Source organism: Scyliorhinus canicula, chromosome 6, assembly GCF_902713615.1.
Source record: "Scyliorhinus canicula chromosome 6, sScyCan1.1, whole genome shotgun sequence".
NCBI classification, from domain to species: domain Eukaryota; kingdom Metazoa; phylum Chordata; class Chondrichthyes; order Carcharhiniformes; family Scyliorhinidae; genus Scyliorhinus; species Scyliorhinus canicula.
The window spans coordinates 138,084,127-138,096,827 of NC_052151.1; the positions used below are offsets into that span (position 1 = coordinate 138,084,127).

At 47.4% G+C, this 12,701-nt stretch overlaps 1 protein-coding gene across 5 annotated transcripts in view; it reads left to right on the forward strand.

Moving 5' to 3' along the window:
* LOC119967520 (kelch-like protein 29) overlaps window positions 1-12,701 on the forward strand; it is a 499,347-nt gene that overhangs the window by 319,950 nt on the left and 166,696 nt on the right. The gene's annotated exons all lie outside the window — the stretch shown is intronic.

Consider the following 12,701-nt stretch of genomic DNA (forward strand, 5'->3'; position numbering starts at 1 on the left):
TTAACTTGAAGTTAAGATACCAGCTGGTATATCTGTATGTCTGTTCATCAATTTAACTTTATGAAATTATATGAAATACCTTAACACGTAGTACCAATGCAAGCGGAAGATGAAAATATGGAGCGATCAAAATAGTACTAATATAAATGTATAGAAGTTGTAAATTGTGGACCACAAACCTGAGATTTGTGTTGTCGGCAAGAGGCCATTTAACTTGCATGGAGCTGGCAGGAGAGCACCATTGTGGGAACATCTCCAGCATCTGCTTGAGTTAGAGTGCCTAGAGCCTCTGGGAGGGCAGGGTTAAATTGTGCAGCCACCACCCCCATAGACTCCATGAAACCTGTCCTGGACCCCCTATATGCAAATACCAATCTCCAAAAGAAACATGGGTGCGATTCTCCGACCCCCACGCCGGGTGGGAGAATCACGGGAGGGCCGGGAGAATAACGCCACGCCGCCCTGGCACCCCCCGCGATTCCCCAGCCACCCCCAAAATAGCGTGTCGCGTTTTGCGACAGGCCGCTCGGAGAATCGCCGCTCGCCCTTTCTAACGGCGACCGGCGATTCTCCAGCCAGATGGGCCGGGCGGCCTGCCGAACCCGACCAGTTCACGCCGGCGCCAACCACGCCTGGTCGCTATCGGCGTGAACATCGCGCGACAGCTGCATGTGAGGCCTGTGGGGGGCGGAGGGAGGATCGAGGACCACGGGTGTGCTCAGGAGGTGTCTGGCCCACAATCGGTACCCACCGATCGTCGGGCCGGCATCTCTAAAATACGCATTCTTTTTCCTCCGCCGCTCCGCAAGATCAAGCCGCCATGTCTTACGGGGCAGCAGAGGGGAGCACGGCAACCGCGCATGACGGCGGATTGGCGCTGGCCACCCTGCACATGCGGCGGCTGACGTCACCTTAGTTGGCTCCGGCCGCGTCATTCCGGGCGCGCCCTCTTTGACGGCAAGCCGCCGCTCCTAGTCCCCTGGGGGGGGGTAGAATAGGGGGCTAGGACGCAGCGCTCCGACGCCAGAGTGAAACACTCCGGGTTTCACTCTGGCGTCGGCTGTTTGTCCTCCCTTTGGGAGAATTGCGGGCCCATGTCCCAGTTTTTTTGAGGTCTGGTGCTACTTCGTGGGCCTGCTCCTGCCCATTATAGTAATATATCTCTGTTATGGGCCTGTTTATGGGAACATTGTATTCTTCTCTTGAAATTAAGGTATTTTTGAGTCATCGGTTAGCTGAGGTCTGTATAAAAGACAGACAGACAGCGCACAACAGTAAGCGAGCACTTTTCCAGGAGACTCATCCGAGTGAGATTCATCCAGAAGTGGGGGATGGAAACTTGGTCATTGGTGCAGTGAGGTAATTCGGTGCAGAGTGTGAGGAGGTGCTTTTAACCCTGGTAAGTAGTCTCTCTTGTTCTTTTCATTCGTCGAATTTATTTATTTTTATTTTGAAATTCTAGTTGTTTAAGGTTACCAAGTGTTAAGACATGGCAGAAGATCCCCAGACCCGTGTCATGCTCCTCGTGTACGATGTGGAGCTCAGGGACACGTCCACTGTCCCTGGCTCCTTCATGTGCAAGAGAAGTTTGTTCAGTTGCAGCTCTTGTAGACCGCTTGACGGCTCTGGAGCTGCGGGATGACTCACTTTGGAGCATCCGCGATGCTGAGGAGTCGGGGATAGCACGTTAGCGAGTTGGTCAACACCACAGGTGAGGTTACTGAGGGAGATAGAAAATGGTGACCAAAAGGAAGGAGCAGAGAGTAGGAAGGCAGTGCAGGTGTCCCCTGCGGGTCATATCCCTGCAAAACAGATATACCGCTTTGGATACTGTTGAGGGAGATGGCTCACCAGGGGAAGGCAGCAGCAGCCAGGTTCATGGCACCGTGGCTGGCTCTGCTGCACAGCAGGGCAGGAAGAAAAAAAATGGCAGGGGTATAGTGACAGGGGACTCGATCGTAAGGGGATAGACAGGCGGGTTCTGTGGACGCAATCGAGACTCCAGGATGGTATGTTGCCTCCCTGGTGCAAGGGTCAAGGAGTCTCGGATCGGCTGCAGGACATTCTGGGGGGGGGGAGGGTGAACAGCCAGCTGTCGTGGTGCACATAGGCACCCAACAATATAGGTAAAAAACGGGGACGAGGTCCTACAAGCGGAATTCAGGGAGTTAGGAGTTAAACTAAAAAGTAGGACCTCAAAGGTAGTATCTCAGGATTGCTACCAGTGCCACGAGCTAGTCAGAGTAGGAATGTCAGGATAGATAGGATGAATGCGTGGCTCGAGATATGGTGCAAGAGGGAGGGATTCAAATTCCTGGGGCATTGGGACCGGTTTCTGGGGGAGGTGGGACCAGTACAAACCGGACGGTCTGCACCTGGACAGGACTGGAAACCGATGTGTTTTCTAGAGCTGTTGGGAGGGGTTTAAACTAATGTGGCAGGGGGGATGGGAACTGATGCAGGAAGTTGGAAGGTAGTAAAACAGGGACAGAAGCAAAAGGAAGTAAGGGGAAAAGTGCAAGGCAGAGAAGACATAGTCAGAAATCTAAAAGGGTGACAGTACAAGGTACAGTGACTGAGGGGAGCACAGTGAATAGGCCCAGTAATAACAAAAGGAATAAAACTGGAGATGTTAAGATTCAAACAGAGGTAAAAAAAACAACATAAGTGTACTTTACCTGAATGCTCGTAGTATTCGGAATAAAGTAAATGAGTTGATGGCACAAATCATCGTAAATGACTATGATTTAGTGGCCATTACTGGAAACATGGTTAAGATGGTCACTGACTGGGAGTTAAATATCCGAGGGTATCAAACTATTCGGAAGGACAGAGTGGATGGTAAGGGAGGTGATGTTGCTCTGTTATTTAAGGATGACATCCGGGCAATAGTAAGGGATGACATCGGTGCTATGGAGGATAAGGTTGAATCCATTTGGGTGGAAATCAGTAAGGCGAAAAGTCACTGATAGGAGTAGTCTATCGGCCACCAAATAGTAACGATATGGTGGGGCAGGCAATAAACAAAGAAATAACTGATGCATGTAGAAATGGTACAGCAGTTATCATGGGGATTTTAATCTACATGTCGATTGGTTTAACCAGGTCGGTCAAGGCAACCTTGAGGAGGATTTATAGAATGTATCCGCGATAGTTTCCTAGAACAGTATGTAATGGAACCTACGAGGGAACAAGCGGGTCCTAGATCTTGTCCTGTGTAATGAGACAGGATTGATTCATGATCTCATAGTTAGGGATCCTCTCGGAAGGAGCGATCACAATATGGTGGACTTTAAATATAGATGGAGGGTGAGAAGTAAAATCAAATACTAGTGTTTTGTGTTAAACAAAGGAGATTACAAGGGGATGAGAGAAGAACTAGCTAAGGTAGACTGGAGCTAAGACTTTATGGTGGAACGAGTTGAGGAACAGTGAGAACCTTCCAAGCGATTTTCACAGTGCTCAGCAAAGGTTTATACCAACAAAAAGGAAGGACGGAAGAAAGAGGGAAAATCGACCGTGGATATCTAAGGAAATATGGAGAGTATCAAATTGGAAGGAAAAAGCATATAAAGTGGCAAAGATTGCAGGGAGATTAGAGGACTGGGAAATCTTTAGGGGGCAACAGAAAGCTACTAAAAACAGCTATAAAGAAGAGTAAGATAGAGTATGAGAGTAACTTGCTCAGAATATAAAAACAGACAGTAAAAGTTTTTACAAATATATAAGACAAAAAAGAGTGGCTAAGATAAATATTGGTCCTTTAGAGGATGAGAAGGGGAGTTTTAATAATGGGAGATGAGGAAATGGCTGAGGAACTGAACAGATTTTTTGTGTCGGTCTTCACAGTGGAAGACACAAATAACATGCCCGCGACTGATAGAAATGAGGCTATGACAGGTGAGGACCTTGAGAGGATTGTTATCACTAAGGAGGAGTGATGGGCAAGCTAATGGGGCTAAAGGTAGGACAAGTCTCCTGGCCCTGATGGAATGCATCCCCAGAGTGCTAAAAGAGATGGCTAGGGAAATTGCAGATGCCTAGTGATAATTTACCGAATTCACTAGACTCTGGGGTGGTTCCGGTGGATGGAAATTAGCAAACGTGACGCCACTGTTTAAAAGAGGAGTTAGGCAGAAAGCAGGAAATTATAGGCCAGTGAGCTTAACTTCGGTAGTAGGGAAGATGCTGGAATCTATCATCAAGGAAGACAATTGCGAGGCATCGGATAGAAATTGTCCCATTGGGCAGACGCAGCATGGGTTCGTAAAGGCAGGTCATGCCGAACTAATTTAGTGGAATTTTTTGAGGACATTACCAGTGCAGTAGATAACGGGGAGCCGATGGATGTGGTATATCTGGATTTCCAGAAAGCCTTTGACAAGGTGCCACACAAAAGGTTGCTGCACAAGATAAAGATGCATGGCATTAAGGGTAAAGTAGTAGCATGGATAGAGGATTGGTTAATTAATAGAAAGCAAAGAGTTGGGATAAATGGGTGTTTCTCTGGTTGGCAATCAGTAGCTAGTGGTGTCCCTCAGGGATCCGTGTTGGGCCCACAATTGTTCACAATTACATAGATGATTTGGAGTTGGGGACCAAGGGCAATGTGTCCAAGTTTGTAGATGACACTAAGATGAGTGGTAAGCGAAAAGTGCAGAGGATACTGGAAGTCTGCAGAGGGATTTGGATAGGTTAAGTGAATGGGCTAGGGTCTGGCAGATGGAATACAATGTTGACAAATGTGAGGTTATCCATTTTGGTAGGAATAACAGCAAACGCGATTATTATTTAAACGATAAAATATTAAAGCATGCCGCTGTTCAGAGAGACTTGGGTGTGCTAGTGCATGAGTCACAGAAGGTTGGTTACAAGTGTGACAGGTGATTAAGAAGGCAAATGGAATTTTGTCCTTCATTGCTAGAGGATGGAGTTTACGACTAGGGAGGTTATGTTGCAATTGTATAAGGTGTTAGTGCGGCCACACCTGGAGTATTGTGTTCAGTTTTGGTCTCCTTACTTGAGAAAGGACGTTACTGGCGCTGGAGGGTGTGCAGAGGAGATTCACTAGGTTTAATTCCAGAGCTGAAGGGGTTGGATTATGAGGAGAGGTTGAGTAGACTGGGACTGTACTCGTTGGAATTAGAAGGATGAGGGGGGATCTTATAGAACATGTAAAATTATGAAGGGAATAGATAGGATAGATGCGGGCAGGTTGTTTCCACTGGCGGGTGACAGCAGAACTATGGGACATAGCCTCAAAATAAGGGGAAGTAGATTTAGGACTGAGTTTAGGAGGAACTTTTCACCCAAAGGGTTGTGAATCTATGGAATTCCTTGCCCAGTGAAGCAGTTGAGGCTCCTTCATTACATGTTTTTAAGGTAAAGATAGATAGTTTTTTGAAGAATAAAGGGATTAAGGGTTATGGTGTTCGGGCCGGAAAGTGGAGCTGAGTCCACAAAAGATCAGCCATGATCTAATTGAATGGCGGAGCAGGCTCGAGGGGCCAGATGGCCTACTCCTGCTCCTAGTTCTTATGTTCTTATGTTCTTATGTTCAATGCTTGGTGGGCCTGCTCCTGCCCATTACATTAATATATCTCAGCAAAAAAGCAAGAGCTCCCAGTTCACAGAGTTCTATATCCAAGAAGGCCCATTGATGTAATTTGCATTAAGGCGAGTCAAGAGGATCCACCCCTTAAGAAGTTGTCCTGGAATTTCAAGGAACTAATGAGATCTACTGGAGTCACAATGGGACTCTGGTGGACTCTCCAAGGAAATTCAGGGCCTCAGCATTTAGAATACATGTGTTTTAAATTCTTGCCATACTTGTATTTTTTACAGTGCCTGCACTGCTGTGCTTTCATTTCTGACAGCTTTTTAATGATTTCAGCAACCTTCTTTTGTTAACACCCTTTGCTGAGATATGTTTATTGGTGAATTGCTTAGGTTTCCCATTTATATTCTGTTCTTGCTACTTTTGTCCACTCAATGTGATCCCCTGACTGATAACGTAAGTCTGCAATTAAATTCACAATCACATGCTGCCAAACGAGGAATGCTGTTTTGTAAACAATTTCCGGAGGAGTTAGGAGTCTGTGTATTTGAGTGCTGGGATTGAAAATTCCATGATATCAGTGACCTTGTTGGTGGAGACAATGACACGGGTAATGACAGTCCAGTTCTCTGCTGGAAAATAACCTAACTATTCTGGATGGATTTTTTAAACAGATTTTGGAGAAGATACACAGTGTTGAAGCACTATTCAACTACCTTTGGATCACAATGTCTGTCATTGATCCTGAACAAGTGTTATTTTTGTGCCGAAAGTGATAGCAAATTAAAGTGCTTTTGTCAAATGGAATAGGAATTTTTTTTTTAAAAAGCTGTTTTGCACAACTTTCATCAATGAAATGAACTGAAAATGAAAATCAAAGGGACTCTTTAACGTAAGAGTTCCACAAACCTGTGCAACATTTGGAAAGTAGAAAGTTCACTCATTTGTTCCAGACGTCTATGACTGGAATGTTACCAGCCCTTTGGCAACAAGTTTTGATGTGGCAAGGTTGGTACAATGGTGCGGGAGGGCATCAGAGTGTGTGTGTGTGTGGCGGGGGGGGGGGGGGGTGGCATCCAACAAAATCCCACCACTGTCATTTTTCCAGCGGGGGTAAGTTGGCAGATGAGCCATCCGCCAGCGACCCATTTGAGCCACTTATGTAGCGAACTAATAGCAACTTCCCTCCTCTATCAGCATTCTGCCTGCGTGAAGAGACCATCCAATGAAACAAGACAACCTCCCAGCCCTCCTTTTTTGTGCACTCCATGGCCCATTGAGGGAGCCCCATCGGCAACGGCTATCTCATTGGCAAAGGCACTGCCAGTACTTAAGGAAATCCCCTGCCTGCCTAATCCTGACATTTCCCCAACCCAACATTTACCCCATCTCAAGGGGCAGCAGGGTAGCATGGTGGTTAGCATAAATGCTTCACAGCTCCAGGGTCCCAGGTTTGATTCCCGGCTGGGTCACTGTCTGTGTGGAGTCTGCACGTCTTCCCCCTGTGTGCGTGGGTTTCCTCCGGGTGCTCCGGTTTCCTCCCACAGTCCAAAGATGTGCGGGTTAGGTGGATTGGCCATGCTAAATTGCCCGTAGTGTCCTAATAAAAGTAAGGTTAAGGGGGGGGTTGTTGGGTTACGGGTATAGGGTGGATACGTGGGTTTGAGTAGGGTGATCATGGCTCGGCACAACATTGAGGGCCGAATGTTTGATCCAGCAGTGGGCAGCAGAGCAGAGCTACTGATCAGCTGTTCTGGGGGAATTTGCATACGTGCAGTGCGGTCAGCCTAAGTTGAAGGGGAACCGGCGTAGGAGTTTGAGTGAAGACAAGCATCCAGCAGAGGGCAGCAGAGCAGAGCTACTGATCAGCTGTTCTGGGGGAATTTGCATACGTGCAGTGCGGTCAGCCTAATTTGAAGGTGGTTTGTGTAGGGGCTGTTGGCAAGTGACAGTTAAACCCGAAACACTTCATGAGTGTTTCCCACCCTACCTCCTCCTCTAACCAACCCCCCCCACCCTACCTCCTCCTCTAACCAACCCCCCCACCCCACGGTGGTTGGGAAGCGGGAGCAGGGGCCTGTCGTGAAGGTGAGTGAGTGCCTTAAATTTGCTTACCTTTCAGCGGGAGCAGGGTTTGAGGTAATATCAGGTAAGCTCTTCCTTTCTTTTTCTTTTTCTTGTTTTTTTTAATCTAGAGGTGATGTCAGGGAAGGCAGTACAATGCTCCTCCTGCAGAATGTTTGAGGTGAGGGACGCCGTCAGTGTCCCTGCTGATTTCATCTGTGGGAAGTGCACCCAACTCCAGCTCCTCAAAAACCGTGTTAGGGACCTGGAGCTTGAGCTGGATGAACTTCGGATCATTCGGGAGGCAGAGGGGGTCATAGATAGGAGCTTCAGGGAAGTAGTTACACCAAAGACTGGAGATAGATGGGTAACTGTAAGAGGGACTGGGAAGAAGCAGTCAGTGCAGGGACCCCCTGCGGTCGTTCCCCTGAGTAACAAGTATACCGTTTTGGATACTTGTAGGGGGGGGGACTTACCAGGGGTAAGCCATGGGGTACGGGCCTCTGGCACGGAGTCTGTCCCTGTTGCTCAGAAGGGAAGGGGGGAAAGGAGTAGAACATTAGTAATTGGGGACTCAATAGTCAGGGGCACAGATAGGAGATTTTGTGGGAGCGAGAGAGACTCACGTTTGGTATGTTGCCTCCCAGGTGCAAGGGTAAGTGATGTCTCGGATCGTGTTTTCCGGATCCTTAAGGGGGAGGGGGAGCAGCCCCAAGTCGTAGTCCACATTGGCACTAACGACATAGGTAGGAAAGGGGACAAGGATGTCAGGCAGGCCTTTAGGGAGCTAGGATGGAAGCTCAGAGCGAGACACAACAGAGTTGTTATCTCTGGGTTGTTGCCCGTGCCACGTGATAGTGAGATGAGGAATAGGGAGAGAGAGCAATTAAACACGTGGCTACAGGGATGGTGCAGGTGGGAGGGATTCAGATTTCTGGATAACTGGGGCTCTTTCTGGGGAAGGTGGGACCTCTATAGACAGGATGGTCTACATCTGAACCTGAGGGGCACCAATATCCTGGGGGGGAGATTTGTTAGTGCTCTTTGGGGGGGTTTAAACTAATTCAGCAGGGGCATGGGTACCTGGATTGTAGTTTTGGGGTACGGGAGATTGAGAGTATAGAGGTCAGGAGCACAGATTTGACTTCGCAGGAGGGTGCCAGTGTTCAGGTAGGTGGTTTGAAGTGTGTCTACTTCAATGCCAGGAGTATACGAAATAAGGTAGGGGAACTGGCAGCATGGGTTGGTACCTGGGACTTCGACGTTGTTGCCATTTCAGAGACATGGATAGAGCAGGGACAGGAATGGTTGTTGCAGGTTCCGGGGTTTAGGTGTTTTAGTAAGCTCAGAGAAGGGGGCAAAAGAGGGGGAGGTGTGGCGCTGCTAGTCAAGGACAGTATTACGGTGGCGGAAAGGATGCTAGATGGGGACTCTTCTTCTGAGGTAGTATGGGCTGAGGTTAGAAACAGGAAAGGAGAGGTCACCCTGTTGGGAGTTTTCTATAGGCCACCTAATAGTTCTAGGGATGTAGAGGAAAGGATGGCGAAGATGATTCTGGAAAGAGCGAAAGTAACAGGGTAGTTGTTATGGGAGACTTTAACTTTCCAAATATTGATTGGAAAGATATAGTTCGAGTACATTAGATGGGTCGTTCTTTGTACAATGTGTGCAGGAGGGTTTCCTGACACAATATGTTGACAGGCCAACACGAGGCGAGGCCCACATTGGATTTGGTTTTGGGTAATGAACCAGGCCAGGTGTTAGATCTGGAGGTAGGTGAGCACTTTGGAAACAGTGACCACAATTCGGTGACCTTTACGTTAGTGATGGAAAGGGATAAGTATACCCCGCAGGGCAAGAGTTATAGCTGGGGGAAGGGCAATTATGATGCCATTAGACATGACTTAGGATGTGTTGGTTGGAGAAGTAGGCTGCAAGGGTTGGGCACACTGGATATGTGGAGCTTGTTCAAGGAACAGCTATTGCATGTTCTTGATAAGTACGTACCAGTCAGGCAGGGAGGAAGGGGTCGAGCGAGGGAATCGTGGTTTACCAAAGAAGTGGAATCTCTTGTTAAGAGGAAGAAGGAGGCCTATGTGAAGATGAGGCGTGAAGTTTCAGTTGGGGCGTCTGATAGTTACAAGGAAGCGAGGAAGGATCTAAAGAGAGAGCTGAGACGAGCAAGGAGGGGACATGAGAAGTCTTTGGCAGGTAGGATCAAGGAAAACCCAAAAGCTTTCTATAGGTATGTCAGGAATAAAAGAATGACTAGGGTAAGAGTAGGGCCAGTCAAGGACAGTGGTGGGAAGTTGTGTGTGGAGGCTGAGGAGATAAGCGAGATACTAAATGAATACTTTTCGTCAGTATTCACTCAAGAAAAAGATAATATTGTGGAGGAGAATGCTGAGACCCAGGCTATTAGAATAGATGGCATTGAGGTGCGTAGGGAAGAAGTGTTGGCAATTCTGGACAAGGTGAAAATAGATAAGTCCCCGGGGCCGGATGGGATTTATCCTAGGATTCTCTGGGAAGCCAGGGAAGAGATTGCTGAGCCTTTGGCTTTGATTTTTAGGTCATCATTGGCTACAGGAATAGTGCCAGAGGACTGGAGGATAGCAAATGTGGTCCCTTTGTTCAAGAAGGGGAGTAGAGATAACCCCGGTAACTATAGGCCGGTGAGCCTAACGTCTGTGGTGGGTAAGGTCTTGGAGAGGATTATAAAAGATACGATTTATAATCATCTAGATAGGAATAATATGATTAGGGATAGTCAGCATGGTTTTGTGAAGGGTAGGTCATGCCTCACAAACCTTATCGAGTTCTTTGAGAAGGTGACTGAACAGGTAGACGAGGGTAGAGCAGTTGATGTGGTGTATATGGATTTCAGTAAAGCGTTTGATAAGGTTCCCCACGGTCGGCTATTGCAGAAAATACGGAGGCTGGGGATTGAGGGTGATTTAGAGATGTGGATCAGAAATTGGCTAGTTGAAAGAAGACATAGAGTGGTAGTTGATGGGAAATGTTCAGAATGGAGTTCAGTTACGAGTGGCGTACCACAAGGATCTGTTCTGGGGCCGTTGCTGTTTGTCATTTTTATAAATGACCTAGAGGAGGGCGCAGAAGGATGGGTGAGTAAATTTGCAGACGACACTAAAGTCGGTGGAGTTGTAGACAGTGCGGAAGGATGTTGCAGGTTACAGAGGGACATAGATAAGCTGCAGAGCTGGGCTGAGAGGTGGCAAATGGAGTTTAATGTGGAGAAGTGTGAGGTGATTCACTTTGGAAAGAATAACAGGAATGCGGAATATTTGGCTAATGGTAAAATTCTTGGTAGTGTGGATGAGCAGAGGGATCTCGGTGTCCATGTACATAGATCCCTGAAAGTTGCCACCCAGGTTGATAGGGTTGTGAAGAAGGCCTATGGTGTGTTGGCCTTTATTGGCAGAGGGATTGAGTTCCAGAGCCATGAGGTCATGTTGCAGTTGTACAAAACTCTAGTACGGCCGCATTTGGAGTATTGCGTACAGTTCTGGTCGCCTCATTATAGGAAGGAAGTGGAAGCTTTGGAACGGGTGCAGAGGAGATTTACCAGGATGTTGCCTGGTATGGAGGGAAAATCTTATGAGGAAAGGCTGATGGACTGAGGTTGTTTTCGTTAGAGAGAAGAAGGTTAAGAGGTGACTTAATAGAGGCATACAAAATGATCAGAGGGTTAGATAGGGTGGACAGCGAGAGCCTTCTCCCGCGGATGGAGGTGGCTAGCACGAGGGACATAGCCTTAAATTGAGGGGTAATAGATATAGGACAGAGGTCAGAGGTGGGTTTTTTACGTAAAGAGTGGTGAGGCCGTGGAATGCCCTACCTGCAACAGTAGTGAACTCGCCAACATTGAGGGCATTTAAAAATTTATTGGATAAGCATATGGATGATAAGGGCATAGTGTAGGTTAGATGGCCTTTAGTTTTTTTTTCCATGTCGGTGCAACATCGAGGGCCGAAGGGCCTGTACTGCGCTGTATCGTTCTATGTTCTATGTTCTATGTTCTATGAATGGCCTGTTCTGTGCTGTACTGTTCTATGTCTTCTATGTCTATGTCAAGGGCACACGGAGCTCTACTTGTAGCTGCATCCTCAACACTGGCAATCGCTTGCGGTGGAGCTGCAGAGCTGCCAGTCCTTTGATTGAGCGGGAATATCATGAGAGGGATTTGCAGAAGCTGGGGGGTGGGGCAAAATTGTTAATTAAGTAGCACTGTGCAGTCGAAGATGTTCAATTGGCCGGTGGCATTATGTGTCCCTGAGTCCGGTCTCTGGCCAATGCATGGTGACCTCGTGCTTTCAATCCAGGCAGACCCAGTAAAATTCAGCACTTTGACTCTGAAAAATAATAGTGAGATTCTCTGGCCACCCCATGGCGTGTTTCCCAGTGGCCTGCAATTGTCTGGCGACTGGATCTTCTGGTCCCACCGCTGTCAATGGGATTTCTCATTGAAAAGGGGAGGCGGTGTCATGGTGGTATTGCCGCTGGACTAGTAATCCAGAAACCCAGGTTAATGATCTGGGGACCCAGGTTCAAATCCCACCACGGCAGGTGATGGAATTTAAACTCAACAAAATATCTGGAATTAAAAGTCTAAAGATGACCAGGAAAGCATTGTTGATTGTTGTAAAAACCCATCTGGTTCACTTATGTCCTTTAAAGAAGGAAATCTGCCGTCCTTCCCTGGTCTGGCCACATGTGACTCCTAACCCACAGCAATGTGGTTGACTCTTAACTACCCCCTCAAGGGCGATTAGGGATGGCCAATAAATGCTGGCACAGCCTGCGATGCCCACATCCCATGAATGAATAAAAAAATCCAGGCCACCGGGAAACCCACAGAGGGGCGCGCTGTCAATGTGAACAGCCGGAAGATTGGTTTGATGTCCGATATTTTTGAGAAAATTACTTATCGGTCAATTGTATTACTTATGTACATTAATTTTGAATATTTGTGGTATGAGCTATAACTGTTTTAGATCATGCCACACGATTATCTAGACACTGGTTGTGAAATGACACTAAAAAAAATTGGAACAAG